The sequence below is a fragment of the Ovis aries genome, chromosome X, assembly GCF_016772045.2.
Source record: "Ovis aries strain OAR_USU_Benz2616 breed Rambouillet chromosome X, ARS-UI_Ramb_v3.0, whole genome shotgun sequence".
In the NCBI taxonomy this organism is placed as follows: Eukaryota; Metazoa; Chordata; class Mammalia; order Artiodactyla; family Bovidae; genus Ovis; species Ovis aries.
This window is the reverse complement of record NC_056080.1, coordinates 103,947,326-103,966,426: the sequence shown is the minus strand read 5'-3', so window position 1 is coordinate 103,966,426 and position 19,101 is coordinate 103,947,326. Positions and strand designations below refer to the sequence as shown.

Genomic DNA, 19,101 nt, shown 5'->3' with positions numbered 1-19,101 from the left:
AGTATTTTGTTCCCTGTACTAATGTACAGATTTTTGTTTGGCACTGAATAAGACTGAGATTTCTAGTACTTTCTGTGTATCCACCTCATAAATGATTCAAATATATGAAAATTCTGATAATGTAGCACACCATCTCAGCCTTGTTACTTATAGAAAAAGATCTCATATCAAGGAGAGACATCCCACCCAGAAGGCTCATCCATTGAATACAAATCCACATTTTACCTTATCCAAAATCCAATACAGTCTCCAAAGATTTGTAGTTCAAGAACAAGAGCTATAGACATAGCAAATTCCTATGACACTAGCGCTTCTTAGCTACTCTTATTGTACTGTTTCATTCCTCCTTTAAGTGGCATTAAATCAACCTATAAATCAGTAAGTCAATAGGAACTTTTAGGATCTTTTCTGTGTCATGTATATGTGATCTACTTTGAGTATGTGTGTTAGTCACTCAGTTGTGTCCGACCCTTTGCAACACCATGGACTGTAGCCTGCCAGGCTTCTCCATCCATGGGATTCTTCAGACAAGAATACTGGAGTGGGTAGCCAGCCATTCTCTTTTCCAGGGGATCTTCCCGACCCAGAGTCTCCTGCATTGCAGGTGGAGTCTTTACCATCTGAGCCACCAGGAAAGCCCAATCCACTTTGAGAGTGCTATTTTAAATAAAATAGCCCCGTTAAAACTATCTAAATTCTAGAAGGAAAATCACCACCACTTAATTTTTAAGAATTCTTATTGTAGAAATTTCAGTTATGGCTTCAACATAAAGTATTAGCAATTATGTTATTTTAATTCTCACCCAAACTACAGAATTTATCTTTAAATCTCTTATGGAAACTATTTCTACCATTTTTCTTCTAGACGTGATGGAACTATTAGATAAGGAAGATATTAGGAAAATATCAGATAAGGAAGAAACTTTCTTTTTCTGCACCATGCAGCCCACAGCAGCGAAAGCACAGAGTTCTAACCACTGAACCAGATTTCCTAGGAAGAAACTTTCAGGGCTATCTAGTTCATTCTTCTATGCAAAGCAGGAATCTTATCTATAGACATCCTGACAGGCCTAAATCCAGGGAGTACTTCTTAGCCTGGGGGCCATTCCTTGCTATGCTCTGAGGAATTCAGCTTGCTTTCCTTACCTTTTTAAAAGCTATCACTTATTCTGTTTGGAGGGTTCTTTTCATCTCTCCCAAACTGTGTGTGAAGTAGGATACGAGTGTGCATGTGTGCTGAGTCACTTCAGCTGTGTCCGACTCTTTGCGACCCTATGGACCATAGTCTGCCAGGCTCCTCTGTACATGAGGATTCTCCAGGCAAGAATACTGGAGTGGGTTGCCGTGCCCTTCTCCAGGGGATCTTCCCAATCCAGGAATTGAACCCGCATCTCTTATGTCTCCTGAATTGCAGGCAGGTTCTTTATCACTAGTGATACATTTTGTTCAATTGTTAACTTGCTTAATGACCCTAAAATGAGCGTATGACATGTCTAACTTTTTATGGACTCTACTGATAATCACTGAAAGAAAAACAAATGAGGGAGTCACCAACAATTAACAGAACAAAAAATGTTCTAAAGTCTTATAAATTTCTCATAGCATTTGACCTTTCATTCCTGAGGATAACGTTAGTAAAACTTTGATCCTTGCTCATTCATTTCTCCTCCCATCTTGTCTCCTCATCGCCTAAGTCTACAAAATATACAGTTTGTCTAAAAGGAAGCATGGATTGATAAAGGAAAATAGATAATAAACACCAGTGTTATAGATTTCTGCTATTTTATCTTAAGTTCACAATTAAACAAGTCCATGTGGTAATGTAATCTCATCTAAAACCAGGTTGACAGGTTTAGACAGTTGACCAGCTGTTACTTCATGTCATGTCAAAATATAGATTCTCTGACTTCATAACACATATGAGGCCACTTTAGAAAGTACACATATTGTGGAAGGGTGGGGAGGGGGTCCTTGTAGAATGACATTTATTATCCAATGGAACCAGGGGATGAAACATCTTGGAATGAAGTGTGGTTCCCAGTGAATTGTCCAGTCTGCAGGTCAAGGAGTTCACATGCAATGATGTCTGCAATACAGATGCAAATGATTTCTGGGCTTTGTGGAAAGCACTGAAGAATTTCCATGATTCTCCTCAAAGAAGATCAATGATCTCTTTGTGCCCAGCTGCTGTAATAGTCACTGCCACAATTTACTTTACAGAGCTTTCTACTATCAGGTCAAATTAGGACTAACCTTCTTGAAGCAATCTAACACTTTTAATGATTGCCCCAGGTTACAGCACCAAAATGTGACCCTGTGGGTCCCTGCCACTTCCCATTTGCAGCTGCAGCCCACACACTTAAGGTGGTTCAACCTTAGCAAAATGAAATACAATTCTACTCTGGACTAGTTCTCTTTAAAAGAAAATGGTCAGGTCTTGAGAAATCTAGTAAATTCAATTCAAGGAGGCAATCTCCAGACAGACATCAATGTTGAAAAAACAGAATATCAGTTTTTGGCAAAAGGAGCATTATAGCTAATTTGTGCATAAAACAAATCTATGTAACCTGAGTCCTGTTTTCCAGTTGACTTCAGTTTTAAATCAGATATGGGACTCCATGGTAAAAGGGGAAAGAGGGTCTCCAAATTACTTTTTAATTTAAAATTCTTGAAGTAAGGGGGTAGAATAATAGCCAGGCCTTTGAGATGCTGGCAGGTGCTTTTGTAGGATTTATCCATCCCTAGGAGCCTCTCCTCCTTCCTTAGTTGTGGCCTAAAAACCTCAGACTCCACATTTTAAACTCTTGCTACCCAGCAATTCCACCTGCTACTTCTGAGGGAATATTTACAATTTCTAAAAAGATTTGGACTGCAATATCACACTCCAGCCACAGGGGTTAGCAGCCAAAACAAATGAACATTTCTCAGCTCCAGGTCTTAGCTGATGTCAAACAAATGAAACCTACTTTGTCAAGTTTGAGAGTTCAATATTCTGTATAACTGGTTTAGCTGAAGCAAGGGTAGCTGTAAAAGATGAATGGGAAAGTGAAGGGAATGGAGAAGCAAGGAGAAAGAAAATGGCCAAAGTCCTCTTCTGCTAAGGAGCCTGCGTGCATGGTGGTGAGCATAAGCACTGTCAGAGCCAAAATGATGCTTAAGTCACCTTTTTCAAGGTGTGATGCAGATGACAGGTGGATTTTTAAGGACAGTGATCCTCCAAGCATGTTTTAATGACTCCCCAAACTCCTTGGTCAAGTCCTTCCTAATAAATAAGGCCCTGCCACTCTGAGCCTTGTCTCCTATGATGCCCCAGCTTGTTCTCTATTCAACACTTCCTGAACTCTAATGGTCACACATGTTCCCCAGGGATCTTGTTACAATGCAGATTTTGATTCAATAAGTCTGGGTTGTGTTCTGCTTTTCTAACAAGTTCCCAGGTGATGCTGATCCTGCTAGTGTGGGGTATCACAGTTTAGGTAGAAAAGGCTGACACTCTAGCAAAATGGGACTACGTAGCATTCACTGATGGAGAAGGCAATGGCACCCCACTCCAGTACTCTTGCCTGGAAAATCCCATGGATGAGGAGCCTGGTGGGCTGCAGTCCATGGGGTCACTAAGAGTCGGACATGACTAAGCGACTTCACTTTCACTTTTCACTTTCATGCATTGGAGAAGGAAATGGCAACCCACTCCAGTGTTCTTGCCTGGAGAATCCCAGGGACAGGGGAGCCTGGTGGGCTGCCGTCTATGGGGTCGCACAGAGTCAGACACGACTGAAGCAACTTAGCAGCAGCAGCAGCATTCACTGAATCATTCCAGTTCTTTCCTACTTCCACAGTTTTGGCTCACAGTGCTTCTCCACCTACCTCCTGATTCCTAACCTTCAAAAGACTATCCTTCCTTTCAGGTTTATCTCAGATGCTATTTCCTTCATGATGCCTTCTCCCATCCACTTCCACCCAACCCAATACATACACAGCAATGGGGCAGAGCCACCAGGGAAACCACCATTCATTGACTGTGAAGAATGTGCAACAGCTAGGACATGGAAGCAACCTTGATGTCCATCAGCAGACAAATGGATAAGGAAGTTGTGGAACATATACGCAATGGAATATTACTCAGCTATTTAAAAAAGAACACATTTGAAGCAGTTCTAATGAGGTCGATGAAACTTGAGCCTATTATACAGAGTGAAGTAAGTCAGAAAGAGAAACACCAATACTGTATATTAACGCACGTATATGAAATTTAGAAAGATGGTAATGACAACCCTATATGCAAGACAGCAAAAGAGACACGGATATAAAGAACAGACTTTTGGACTCTGTGGGAGAAGGCGAGGGTGGGATGATTTGAGAGAATAGCATTGAATCATGTATATTACCATATGTGAAACAGATGATCAGTGCAAGTTCGATGCATGAAGCAGGGCACTCAAAGCCGGTGCTCTGGGACAACCCAGAGAGGTGGGGTGGGAGGAAGGTGGGAGGGGGGTTCGGGATGGGGGGACACATGTACACCTGTGGCTGATTCATGTCAATGTGTGGCAAAAACCACCACGATATTATAAAGTAATTAGCCTCCAATTCAAATAAATTGAAATTAAAAAAAGAATGTGTCCTGCCTTATATTCTTTATCCCACGCTTCTATTTTCTAGTTATTATTCCCATTTACAACAAAGAAAGGTAAACTTACAGAACTTTAATTTCCCAAGGTGACACAGCTAATAAGCAGTATTACTAATAAACACCATTCTGACCTTCCTCAGGTCTTAATCTGCACTCTTTCTATGCATGACTTGTGTTATAGTTCTCTGAGTATTTGTCTTAGTCTCCTTTCCCTCCTGCCTTAGCACATCACCACTAAGTTGTAAACTCTGTGAGGACAGGCTTTATGCCCCAGTCATATTTTAAAATCCTCCTTATTCAAAATGCCTGGCATGGTACCTTGTACAATATTATACAGACTCCAGAAATATGTACAGAACTGAACTCAGCTACAGTTTTGGGTACAATAGTTGTGTTGCCTACCCTAGATGCCAAGCAACTGGCTGCTAGGGCTGCTATGAAAGGAGAAAGAAATATGGTTTGGGGAGTTAATTCAGCATTCCTCATATCCCCTCTACCCAGTCCAGTACTCTTGCCTGGAAAATTCCATGGACAAGGAGCCTGGTGGGCTGCAGTCCATGGGGTTGCGAAGAGTTGGACATGACTGAGCGACTTCACGTTCACTTTTCACTTTCATGCATAGAAGAAGGAAATGGCAACCCACTCCAGTGTTCTTCCCTGGAGAATCCCAGGGACAGGGGAGCCTGGTGGGCTGCCGTCTCTGGGGTCGCACAGAGCTGGACACGACTGAAGCGACTTAGCAGCAGCAGCAGCAGCATATCCCCTCTATCCTAGGATCCTTGATGACTCTTTGGGGAGTGGTGATAGACTATCTATCATACACTTTACTCCTGAATACAACTCTGCATAACTTCACTTTCCCTTTCCAAGAAGCAAAACAGTCCTTCTACCGACTAAGACCTCTTTATAAGAAAACACTATAATAGAAACCCCATATACGGATCTTCTCTTAATATTTCTATGGAAAACAGGTTACAGATTCCTGCTTTACAAACTGCAGTCAAGGCAATCCCTAGAGATGTACCATCTAACACAAGAACCATTAAACAGATATAACCGTTGAAATAGAAGTTTAAGTGAATTAAAATAAAAAGCTCAGTTCCTCAGTTGCACTAGCCACATTTAAAGTGCTCAATAGCCACATGTGGCTAGTGGCTTCTGTATTGCACAGTACAGTATAAAGTATCTCCATCATCACTGAAAATCTTACATGCTGCTCTAGAGTCAGACCTGGATTCAAATCCATATTTTCTACATACTAGCTGTGCCACTTAAAGGGGTATAAAACAAGTCACTTGATTTCTCTGAGATCATTTCTATACTAGAGAATGGGGATGATAATGACTCCTCTTAGAGGGAAGTGAGGAAAATTAAAGGAAAGGATGTATGTCTAAGATCTATCACATATCAGACACTAAATAAGTGTGAGCTCCCTTCTTCTGACTCAATTGGGGATTTACAGGCATTTGCCCCAAAATTTGAATAGTGTGGCTGCTTAGGCCATCACACTATATCCTATTTATGGCTTAGAAGATATTAGCTTTGCATTCATGTTATATACCTCTTTTTCAAATAATATACAGCCATCAAGGTAAAAACACTAATACATAATGCTGGGAGTAGTAGCTCAGCTGGTAAAGAATCTGCCTGCAATGCAGGAGACCCAGGTTTGATTCCTGGATAGGGAAGATCCCCTGGAAAAGGGGTAGGCTACCCATTCCAGTGTTCTTGGGCTTCCCTGGTGGCTCAGTTGGTAAAGAATCTGCCTGCAATGTGGGAGACCTGGGTTGGGTCCCTGGGTTGGGAAGATCCTCTGGAGGAGGGCATGGCAACCCACTCCAGTATTGCCTGGAGAGTCCCCATGGACAGAGGGAGCCTGGCAGGCTGCTAGGGTTGAAAAGAGTCAGACATGACTGAGTGACCAAGTACAACACAGTACAGTCAGTGATTGCTCTGTGCTTATCCTATTTTTAGGAAAGGAGACCATATTTGCCACCACCTTGAACTTTCCATCATGAAAGAACCATATTTTCCCCCTTACAGCTGAAATGCCTCCTCCCAAAGCTTTAATCAGTGCTCACTTTCAAGTGGTGGGTATATTATTAGAACACTGCTAACAGTGACACCAGAGCTGGAATAGAGAAGGTCCATTTCTCTCTAAATCCATATTTTCCAATGCTTTGTGCTTTTCCTGTGAGGCTGACATCTCCCAGGCCTGGTAAAGGTGAATTATTTGTGAAAAGTCTGAACTAAATCTGTTAAGATGTTTGAATTCTGTGAGCAGGAAAGCAAAATACATATTTCTAACTTCAAGGAGAAGAAAGCTTCAGGACTCTTTTTCCCCTGTTCAATTTAAGGCTTGGGAAACACAGCAAAATCACATTCCTCAATGAAAACAAAGTTCAAAAAATGTTGATTTGATAGAACAGTTCAAAGTGACAGATGGTAGACAGGCGATCTATCATTTTCCTTAGGATAAAGTCTGGCAGTCTTCAGAGAAACCGAGAAGAGAAAAGTCTTATTTTTCTCTAGTTTAGCCCTGGGAACTTGCAACTACCCTTCTCTCTCCATCTTTGGGAGTGGAGGATTAGAAAGGTGGTGATTCATCAGTGTCTGCTTTGAGCTGGCTCTAGGCCATGCTGCAATTCCTGTTGACCAATTTTCTTCTTGAGTGACGGGAAAAGGGCAGGTTGCTAACATACTGACCATTAGGTTATCTGTTTAATACTTGCCTGAGAGCGTGCCCAGAGGTGCTATATTATGGGTGTCTCTTTCTAAATAAAATAAATAATTGTGGATTTCAGGCCTGAGGGCAGAGAGTTGTTCTGGTATTGAAATTGGAGTCTATCTTGTCAGATCTGTAATGAGGTCTTCCCTTCAGGCTGATTGATTTTATAAAGCTGAGGTAATTATCAAAAGCAAGCACAGTTCTCTTTGCAGAAACCACTCCGCTGGTTTTGAAAACTAGCTAGTCAGCTGGATCTGATCAGGAGCCTAGGCTGAGCCAGCTTGTTCTGTAGGAACGGTTAGCACATGCACCAATTTACTCTAATAGATTCTTAAGACGCCAGTAAAATAAGTTGTAAACAAAGTTCCACAAAACAATTTCACATGCTGTAAATGAGTGAAAATTGAAGTAGCAGTCAGATAAGTCTGCATTTCTGTGTAGGATACTTTCAAGGGGAGAATGAGAGCGAAAACTCCTTTAGTCTTTGGAGAATTAATTTTATCAATTAATACTAGAAGGATATTGGTTATCTGTTAAGACTGATGCACTGTATGAATAACATTTGTATCTTTGCCTTTCCCCAAATGTACACACTAATTTCACCAGATTTCCTTTATTCATTCATCTAGCCTTCATTAACTATTTATCCAATCACTGTGCTACAATTTTAATTACCTTCTAATTAACCAATGATGAGTTTGTGATTTAGCTTCCCTAAATATAGAACTACATAAATACAGTAAACCTTCATTTACACATTCAAAAAATATTAACACCTCTCCTTTCCCCTACACCATTAATTTTGCTATACTGTATCATTAATGTTCTGGAGTTGTGCTTTCTGTATTCCTAATATTTGATCCTCATTTGAACCAGTTTTTCAAGAATGTATGAGAAACAACCCTGTTGTTGGCTGTGAAATTAAACATATGGGAGGAAACAGAGCTTCCTGTAATATGTTAACACATCTTTATGGATCCATACCTCCTCTATAACAACTTCACCTCAGGAGCATCGGTATAGGGTGTTGACAAGTGGTTAACTGCTTTAGAGAGATCCCTGGGCTGAAATCAGACCTACTACTGAGGAGAAAAGGGTTTCCCAGATGGCTCAGTGGTAAAGAATCAGCCTGCAATGCAGGAGATGCAGGTTCAATCCCTGGGTCGGGAAGATCCCCTGGAGAAGGAAATGGCAATTCACTCCAGTATTCTTGGAGAATTCCATGGACAGAGGAGCCTGGCGGGCTATAGTGCACAGGGTTGCAAAAGAGTCAGGCATGACTTAGTGACTAAACAACAACAGCTAAGGAGAAAGGTAGAATCTCCCTGAGAAAACAACGTGACTGTAAAGGAAAAGCTTGCGAAAAAGAACTAATCTGTGTTTGAAACAAGTCTTCGTGTTGTTGTATAAAAGAATAAGTAAGATCTTAATTTTGCTCCATTCTAGAGTCCAACTGATGTATTCAATACATGTTGGAATGAAAGAATCAATCTAACAATGTTGACAGACAGCCTCTCTCCTTATTCATCCAATGCATTCAAAGAATTTTGTGTGCTTGGCAGTATCCTAGGCCCTAGGGTTTCAGGACTTGAAAAGACACAGTTTTGTTCCTAAAAAAAAAAAAAAAAAAAAAATTGCAACCAGAAAGGAGGGCAAATAAATACACAGAAAATTTGGGCCAAATTACTGCATCAGCTTCATCTCTTGCCACTTACCCCCAAGTATGCTTTAATTCATTCATACAAAACTTCTCAGATTCCTCAAACATGCTATTCCTTTTTCTGCCTCTGTACTGCTTTAAAAAAAAAAAACAAACAACACTTTATTTTATTGTGGTAGTAACACTTAACGCGAGCTCTACCTTCTTAACAAAATTTTAAGTGTACAATATGGTATTGTTAATTATAGGCATGATCTCTAGAATTTATTCATCTTGCATAGTTCAAACTTTTTGACTGTTGATTAGCAATTTTCCATTTCCGCTGCCACTCAGCTATGGCAGCTACCATTATACTCTCTGGTTCTATGAGTTTGACTATTTTAGATAACTCATACAGGTGGAATCATGCAATATGTGACCTTCTGTGGCTAGTTTATTTCATTTAGCATAACATCTTCAAGCTTTATCCATATTCTTGCATATTGCAGGATTTTTTTTAAGTTGAATAATAATATTCTATTATATGTATATACCATGCTTTCTTTTTCATTCATTTGTTGGATGTTTAGGTTGTTTCCATATCTTGGCTATTGCAAATAATGCTTCACAATGTTGGAGTGCTAATATCTTTTCAGCATACCGATTTCAATTTGTTCAGATAAATACTCACAAGTGGGATTGCTGGATCATATGGTAGTTCTAATTTTTTGAGGAACCACCATACATTTTCCTAGCAGCTGCAACAGAGTACAAGGGTTCTGATCATTCCACATCCTTGCTAACACTTCTCTTTGTTTTTTATAATATCCATCCTCATAGGTATAAAATAATATCTCATAGTTTTAATTTGCATTACCCTAACGATTAGTGATGCTGAGCACCTTTTCATATACTTGTTGGCCATTTGTATACCTTCTTTGGAGAAATGTCTATTTAAGTCTTTGGTGGTGGTGGTAGTCAAAACCCTGCTCAAGTGTGACTTCTTCAGTGAAATGTTTCCTAATCCCCAAAAGCTCTCTCCACAGAAGTAGACAGAGGCTTTTTCAGAAAAAAAAAATTAGATTATTTATTTTAAGATCTCAGGTTCCATTCTTGATGTTTATAGGTTTGTAGGTGTTCTGGGTGAGAGGTTGTCAATATCTGATACTTGCCTTTAGAAAGTTCATGCTTATGGCAGAATGAAGGACACACTGGAGGTGAGAAGGCACTCAAGACAGAGAGACCAATTAGAATACTAAAGTGATACAATGGAGAGAAGACAGTAGTATAACCTCAGATAGCAGTAGTGAATAGAAAGAAATGGATGTCAGAGATATTCATGAAATGAAATTATCTGGATTTGGTGTTTGATTGAGTCTGGAAGTTGAAGGGAAGAGAGGAGTCCAAGGATGATCCATTTTAAAATTAAGTTTCAGTCCTAAAAATCCTGCAAGGTTTGGGAGTTCAGCACGAGAAAAAGCACAATCCATTGGAAACATATCCACAAAGCTACAGTGAAAAAGAAAACTGCTTCCAATCTCTATTTGCCATGGCATAAAGGCTTCCAGGAAACACCATCAAAAGGCTTACACTTGACCTTTACTATGTATTCTTAGCAAAGCCTGTCAAAAGGTATCAATTCATCCTGGAAAAAAAAAAAGCATAATAGTCTAAGAGGCAGGATAACATAGTATTGGGCTATGGAGGGAGAATAACATTTTATTAATAGGTCTCAGACTTAGTTTATTTTGTCTGCAACATTTACTGATGAAAGTGTCTTTGAAGGTCAGAAATACTTAACAGATTCCTTCCCTTTTTCCTGTATACTTCTCCTTATTCTCCTCTCCCCAACAACTCTTCAAAATGGTCTTATGAGAAAACCTTGTATTTTAATAGCAGTTGTCTTTTGGTTATTATCATATGTTGGATTAAGCTGACAATTCTCCTTTTAACAATACTCAAAGAAAGCTTGAAAAAATTAATGCTACATTGTTTTTCTCCCTGCCAAAGAATATAGTATTGTAATTGTCTCCTGGAAAAGAAGCACTCTAATTGTCTTTAACTTTAAAGTAAATTCATTTCAGGAAGATGCTTTGAGACAAACAATTGACAGAGCAAATCAGGGCTTCTAGGAGATTGTGAAGTGATGGATTGAAGAGAATGCCATAGCCAAATTCAGTTCTGTGAACATTTTCAACTTAAGAATTTCTCTGCAACAAAATAGCACTGTTAAGTCACGTTCTGTTGTGGAAGATAGGCCTTAAACACTGAGCAGATTCTTAATACCTAATGGTTCTAGGCACCACAGAGGCAACACACATAAGCGCAATTGTTCAGATTAAACAATAGAAGAAGCTGTTATACCAGGTGAAGTCCGAGTGTGAAAGCACAGTAACTTTCCAAAATTGTGTTTAAAAAGAATCCAGGATTGGAAAAGACTTAAGAAGCCTCTTATTCCAACCGATGTCACTGGAATCTCGGACTGGTCTCAAAAGTCAAAGGTCATTCCAACTTTCACTCCCTCCCTAATCGGATCCATCTCCATCTTCCATTGTTGTCGTTTTGTTATTTTTGGAGCCCCTCCTGTTCAAGGCTTGGGGGAAATACATCATCTGGAGACAGATTTGGATTGGTACATTTACAGCCTTGGTAAATTAACAAGGTGAATTTCCTGGAAATTTGGCACGTTTCTAAGTTGACGGTGGAAAGAAAAAATGGACTAGCAATGAACTAAGGCCCCAGATACTTGACCAAGGAGCCTAGCTTTCTGGGCACATGCAAAGCGTGACCATAAAGCCATAGTACAGTAAACCGATTCTATTTAAGGATCCTTCCTTTGGGCTTCTAAAAGGCAACTGTCTTTTTGGATACACATGTGGCCCACATCCGGTTTTCTATAAAGTGAATGGTGCCAAAAGCAGTTCCTGTATTCTCTTGTTTTTCACCAGCTACTTCCTGTCTCAACTCAGTCACAAACCATACAGACTTGTTAGGAGTATCTCCAGAAGAGAGTGAGACTTTAAGACAGTGTCTCATTGCTGGACACATATTAAAATTACCTGGGGAACTTTTTTTAAAAATTTTTATTTTTACTTTATTTTACTTTACAATACTGTATTGGTTACCAATGCCTGTGCCCAACCCCCAGAGTTCTCATTTAATTGTTTAGGGTAGGGCCACCAGGTGATTCTAACAGGTGCAGCCAGGACTGAAAAGAACTGCTCTAAAGGAAGCAAATGAGTATACACTACCCAAAGTGTTGTGTGTGTGTGTGTGTGTGTGTGTGTTTTTAAGTTAAAACCAAATAACAGAGAATAAGTTCATTTATTCATTACCTACAATATAAAGGACACTGTATTGGTTGTGTACTATAAATAGGTTAGACATAAACTTGTCTGGTTTATGATGCTTCTATGAAAAAGATGGAAAAATAAGATTAGAAAGGTTTCTAGCAACCAAAAGAAACTCATACCAAAACCTGAAGTCTTGGAAAAAATTCAGGTAAAATATTACCACAGGATTATGTTCTTTTCCTTGGTATAGGAGATAGCAGCTAAAATGCTTCAGAAATATTATGTCTGTTTTCTTATCTCCGGAAAAAGATTGCACACTGCTTTAGAGGTTGGTTCCCAATCTCACAACCCTTCAGAGCCCAGGCCAGTCATCCATGCCCTCAAGTAGATCATTCATTTACTCCACTGCATGTACAATGTCATGAAGGATGTTGGGAAGCACTGTGTCTAAACTACAACTACACTTAATAAAATCAGGCTGCAGTGTCATTTGCTCATATTACCTGTCACCTCAGTGATTCCTCAGTGAATGTTAGGAAGGGTCTGGTAAACTGTAAAAAATGCAAAGGAAGCAGTTAAGTATAGTGGAAGAACAGGGAACAAAGACACAAGCTCTGGTCTCTGCTCTTCCATTAACTTAGCTGGAGAACCTTGGGCAAGTAATTCGTGGTCAAAGTTTCCTCATGTGTAAGATGAGTGCTGTGCTATATGGTCTCTGAGCTCTGCATTTAAGATACAACAATAAGAGATGTATATATGGAAAACATAAATAGACACCTGATATAAAACTCAGTAATGGGGTAGAAAACAAGAGAGGATGAAGACCTTGATGAATGCCTTCCTGGTACCACCTACTCACAACTTATTTCGCATGTTAAGTAAATGATTTAATAGTAGTACAGTTAAGGCACCCTGAAAAAAAAACAAGCATTTCCATCACTGCTCCCCCCCAAAAAAAAAATCTCCTTAAGAATTTTGCTAATTATAGACAAGAACTTGTAAGTATAGACAAGTTTTTTTTTAATAAGATGTTTAAATACCAATATATTTCTCAAGTAACTGGCTATCAAATAATGTCATTTAGAGCACAAGTATTGTGAAACTCAGAATAAAAGTTAAATGCTGAAATACTAAAAGCATGTCTAACATGTTAGGAATAAATTACTCTAATTGGCCAAAGCTTTGTTCACATATGAGACATTTCAAAATGTAATGCTGTGCTGACAAAACTACTTGTATCCCTCTGCCAAAGTTATAGGACTGCTATTAAATCCAAAGTATGGTATTTGTATATACATAAGAGCAGGCAACAATTACAATCTAGAGATATTTTAAATTTAATCTTTTTATTTATTAGTATTGTTATACAGCAATGAGCATTGAGAACAAAATGAATCCGTGTGCATTATGCAACAATCAGGCAAAATACTCTAATCCTCTGTCATTCTCTTTCCTTGGCCCCTGGGTACTCATTAAAGGTTAATTTATTTAAATCTGTCAAACATTCCTTTCAATCTACTTTAATAAACTAATGAATCTTTGGAACTTTGCCTAATCAGCTTATGTTTCCTATTTTAATACATCTAAAAAATGTCTTTTTTTAGAGCTCATTCTTAATAGTTATCTTCCCTCTTGGATACAGAATTGTACCTCAGTAACAACCTGATTTGAGCATTTGGTAACACATAACCTCATCCAACACACAGAGAATGCCTGTGGCTTGCCTATTGCTCTTAAACACAGTTACATTTTAGAGGATAGTGAATTGATTTATTTTTAGTAGGGATAATAATCCTCCAAATTGAAATGGTCATTTTGCAGTGTAGTGGGAGTGACAATTATATTGAAGAAAAGCTTCTAACAACTTTGGTACTTGTCAAATGTCATGAGGGCCTGTCAGTGAAACAACACTATTTTGGTCATTGCAAATCAGAGCAATGCATGGTACATGCCATGTGGACTGGCAAACATAAGAGAAGTCTTCAAAAGAGTAGTATCATCTAAATGGAGTCAAAATTTGTACCTTATAATCTGCTCAACTGCCATGTTAAATACATTTTACTTAATGGTAACTTTAGGGAGTCTTTCATGTAATGACCATTAAGTTGAATGTTCTCAAGGTGGTGGCTGACATTTGGGAACTGCACTCCACCTTGTATACCACAACGCCAGAAGCCAAAATCTTGGAGCACTTAGGACATTATTTCTAACACTTTTCTCTAACAACTGACATTATAGACTTTTACAGCTTTTCAAGTGCTTACACAACATCCTTATGATGGAAGAGGAGAAAACTGTAGCTCAGGGGAGTTTCAGTGATTTACCCAAAGTTATAACATGACTGTATGGAGGAGCGGGAACCCAGACCCTCTGGCTACAGATCCTTCCCCTGTACCATGTTGCCTTACCTGTAGGATCTCTGTTGGGGTTAATGTTTGTACTGTTGCATGGTTCACCACTGATGAAAGAAAAATTGTAAAATTTACCTCCAAGATGTTTTGGCAGTAAATAAATCAAATTGACTAAAAATAATTGTGATAAATTATACAACATAACTGATCTTCATAATATAGTAATTCACTGAAGTGTAACTTCATATGTAAAAGCTGGAATTCTTAATTTTAAGTTTTGCTTTTATTTTACATACAGATTAGTAAAAATAATGAATATATTCCCCACCCTTGGTCTAGATTTCAAATGTTTAAATTTCTGGTGAAAGTAGATGCTTGGCTCTAAGTTAAATTGCTAAAGGTTTTCAAGTTGTCACCTTTGCTTTTTCAAACAGTAACTCCAAGGAATTACCTTTCAAAGTCCATTGTTCATTCATTTCTCGTCTGTCCACCCATTCATTTATCCAATCATCCAGATGACATTTACGGAATGCCTACTTGGAGCCAAGCAACAGGACTGACATGGACCCTACTTGAAGCTCCAAATGCTGCCTTACTTCCTCAGACTAAGAACTCCTTGAAGACAGGAATTCTGTCATTCTGCACAGAATATAGCCAGTTCTATTTGCAGAAAATCACTTAAACACTCTTTTGACAGTGAGATTTCTGACTCCCTGGTGACCTACATGCCCCTCCAGACATATGGGAGTTAGGGGAAGAAATAGCAGAGTCTGCTTATCAAGTCTGACCTTTGGATAATGACTTCAGTTCTCCCATCCGAGCTTGCTGCCACTCTGCCTTGTGGTCAACGAAGTGATTCAGCTCAAAACAGCAATATATCTGTTGCTGCTTCCCAGATATCTTCTAGCAAGCTATACTTTTTTAAATGGTTACTTCTGCCCTTCAGCACAGTGGTGAACTGCATCAGCAAATGTACTGTCTCATCTGACTTCTCAAATGTACTTCTCATCTGAGAAGTAGATGCTTATACACAAGAATGTAGATACATTTGAAAAAGCTGCCAAATCAGGAACATGACTGCTGTCACTAAATAGATACTTGATTTTCTTATATTAACATAATAACTCACATTCAGAGACTGCTATTAACTTTTCAACTCTCCATCATATCCACCTCAAAGTTACCTTGTGAGGTGACCAGAGAAGGTATGACTGATTATACAGTTAACGTTTGAAAATCTAAAGCTAAGAGAGGCTAGGTGATTTATTTCAAGTTTCACAGCAAGCCAGTGGCAGAGTCGGGTCTCCCAACTACCACTCCAGGGATCAGGCTGTTTGTGTTCCTTGTGATCAGGAGAGTTGTAATTTTAAGAATTTCTAGGAGTTGTGAAAAACCAACCAATTATCTCAGTTTGTACCATTGCCTACTTAGTTATTTAGAAATGATTTCCTAGGAATAAGAAGTGAGGAAAACCAGCATGGTAAATAGGCAATTCTGAACAGGAAACTTCCTTCAAGCAGACTGAGCCTTAATTGCAATACTTCCAAACTGAACATTAATTAAGCCCAAAAAGGTAGGGTTTAAATAAACAAAAACATTGGTATACATATTTTCTCTGTATTAGAAATCGTTTTAGTTCTGCAAGGATGGAGTAAGTCATGCCATGATACATCTTTTACTCACAAAAATGAAGATTGTGAGGAGCTGATACCACTCACAAGGCATATTTGTGTTTTCTAGGCTTCCTCTAAAATATAATATTGGCTTCACATATATTTGACATAAAACATTTTTTGTTGGACCATATATAATATTTTAAGGTCAAGAGTTTATATTTAAAAAAAACGAAGGTCTTCCTACTTCTATTATCATTTGTTATTTAATTCTTCAAAATAGATTTGCCCAACATATTGGTTTTAAAATATTTTATTAAGCAATATATATATACACACACACACACACATACACACACACACACACATATAAAACAATATATATTTTCTCCAAAGAATAGCAAGGAGAGAAAAGAAAGCCTTCCTCAGTGATCAATGCAGAGAAATAGAGGAAAACAATAGAATGGGAATGGAAAAGAAAAGAGATCTCTTCAAGAAAATCAAAGATACCAAGGGAACATTTCATACAAAGATGGGCTCAACAAAGGACAGAAATGGTCTGGACCTAACAGAAGCAGAAGACGTTAAGAAGAGGTGGCAAGAATACACAGAAGAACTATACAAAAAAAGACCTTCATGACCCAGATAACCATGATGGTGTGATCACTCAGCTAGAGCCAGACATCCTGAAATGAGAAGTCAAGTGGGCCTTAGGAAGCATCACTACAAACAAAGCTAGAGGAGGTGATGGAATCCCAGTTGAGCTATTTTAAATCCTAAAAGATAATGCTGTGAAAGTGCTTCACTCAATACGCCAACCAATTTGGAAAAGTCAGCAGTGGCCACAGGACTAGAAAAGGTCAGTTTTCATTCCAATCCCAAAGAAAGGCAATGCCACAATTAAAATAAATAAATTTATATTAAAAAATAAAATAAATTAATTTAAAAAAAGAAAGGCAATGCCAAAGAATGTTCAAACTACCACACAGTAGCAGTCATCTCACATGCTGGCAAAGTAATGTCAAAATTCTCCAAGTGAGGCTTCAATAGTACATGAACTGTGAACTTGCAGATGTTCAAGCTGGATTTAGAAAAGGTAGAGGAATCAGAGATCAAATTGCCAACATCTGCTGGCATCGAGAAAGCAAGAGAGTTCCAGAAAAATATCTATTTCTGCTTTATTGACTACATCAAAGCCTTTGACTGTGTGGATCACAACGCACTGGAAAATTCTTCAAGAGATGGGAATACCAGACCACCTGACCTGCCTCCTGAGAAATCTGTATGCAGGTCAAGAAGCAACATTTGGAATTGGACATGGAACAACAGACTGGTTCCAAATCAGGAAACGAGTACGTCAAGGCTGTATATTGTCACCTTGCTTATTTAACTTATATGCAGAGTACATCATGTGAAATGCCAGGCAGGATGAAGCACGAGCTGGAATCAAGATTGCTGGGAAAAATATCAATAACCTCAGAAATGCAGATGACACAACCTTTATGTCAGAAAGCAAAGAAGATCTAGTGAGCCTCTTGATGAAAGTAAAAGAGGAGAGTGAAAAAGCTGGCTTTAGATCAACATTCAGAAAATGAAGATCATGGCATCTGGTCCCATCACTTCACGGCAAATAGATGGGAAAACATGGAAACAGTGAGAGACGTTATTTTCTTGGGCTCCAAAATCACTGCAGATGGTGACTGTAGCCATGAAATTAAAAGACACTTGCTCCTTGAAAAGCTATGACCACCCTAGACAGCATATTAAAAAGCAGAGACGTTACTTTGCCGACAATGGTCCATCTAGCCAAAGCTACGGTTTTTTCCAGTAGTCAGGTATAGATGTGAGAGTTGGACTATAAAGAAAGTTGAGCACCAAAGAATCGATGCTTTTGAACTGTGGTGTTGGAGAAGACTCTTGAGAGTCTTCAAGGAGATCAAACCAGTCAATCCTAAAGGAAATCAGTCCTGAATATTCATTGGAAGGACTGATGCTGAAGCGGAAACTTCAATACTTTGGCCACCTGATGCGAAGAACTGACTCATTAGAAAAGACCCTGATGCTGAGAAAGATTAAAGTCAGGAGGAGAAGTGGATGACAGAGGATGAGATGGTTGGATGGCATCACCGATTTGATGAACATGAGTTTGAGGACAGGGAAGCCTCGTGTGCTGCAGTCCTTGGGGTCACAAAGTGTTGGACACAACTGAGCGACTGAACTGAATTGATCAAGCAAAATTACATTTTTTTCATCTTTCTGATCCTTTTCTTTTCGAAGATTACATAAGACTTCATAACTGTTTTTTCTAAGTCTCTGACTTCTTTCTCCCTCACCGTAGGTAAACCACAAGCTATGTTACACACATACATTTTAAAAATAAATGTCACTTTAAAGGCTTTCTGGACCACCACAAAGGATAGCCAATTTACCCATGATGAAAACCCTTTGCATTTCAAAAATATGTATTACAATAACATGATTATATCTCTAATTCATAAATAAGCCAGAAAATGACACATGTGGCTTTATTACCAACCCCAAATAATTAGTCTGGGGGCTAGGAAATGAATGAAATGGAACACAGACCAGACATCCTAGGAAAGGGGATTACAGATAGGAGCTGGGAGGTCAAACAGCTATGTTAGTGTTAATGAATACCAAACTTGCTAGAGGTGATTTGGAACAATGAAAAATGCTGACTACTACCACCACCAAAAAAAACATGACATATTATTGTAAATGTCACATTAAATTATTTAATCTACCCTTTCCCAGGGACCAACAGACATTTTGCTTGGTATAGTATATTTTTCCAGCCTAATACAGCGATAAAGGGGGTCTGAA

The 19,101-nt window shown here is 38.8% G+C and overlaps 1 protein-coding gene across 16 annotated transcripts in view; it reads right to left on the bottom strand.

Annotated features, from left to right (window-relative positions):
• ENOX2 (ecto-NOX disulfide-thiol exchanger 2) overlaps positions 1-19,101 on the bottom strand; it is a 295,896-nt gene that overhangs the window by 188,187 nt on the left and 88,608 nt on the right. For 2 of the 16 annotated variants that reach the window (XM_042241615.2, XM_042241616.2), the window contains exon 3: positions 9,077-9,156. The exons of 12 other annotated variants lie outside the window; for them this stretch is intronic. The gene's annotated coding sequence lies outside the window, so the exon portion shown is untranslated. The remainder of the gene's footprint in view (positions 1-9,076; positions 9,157-19,101) is intronic. 2 more of the 16 variants (XM_042241614.2, XM_060407625.1) reach the window with 1 other exon arrangement.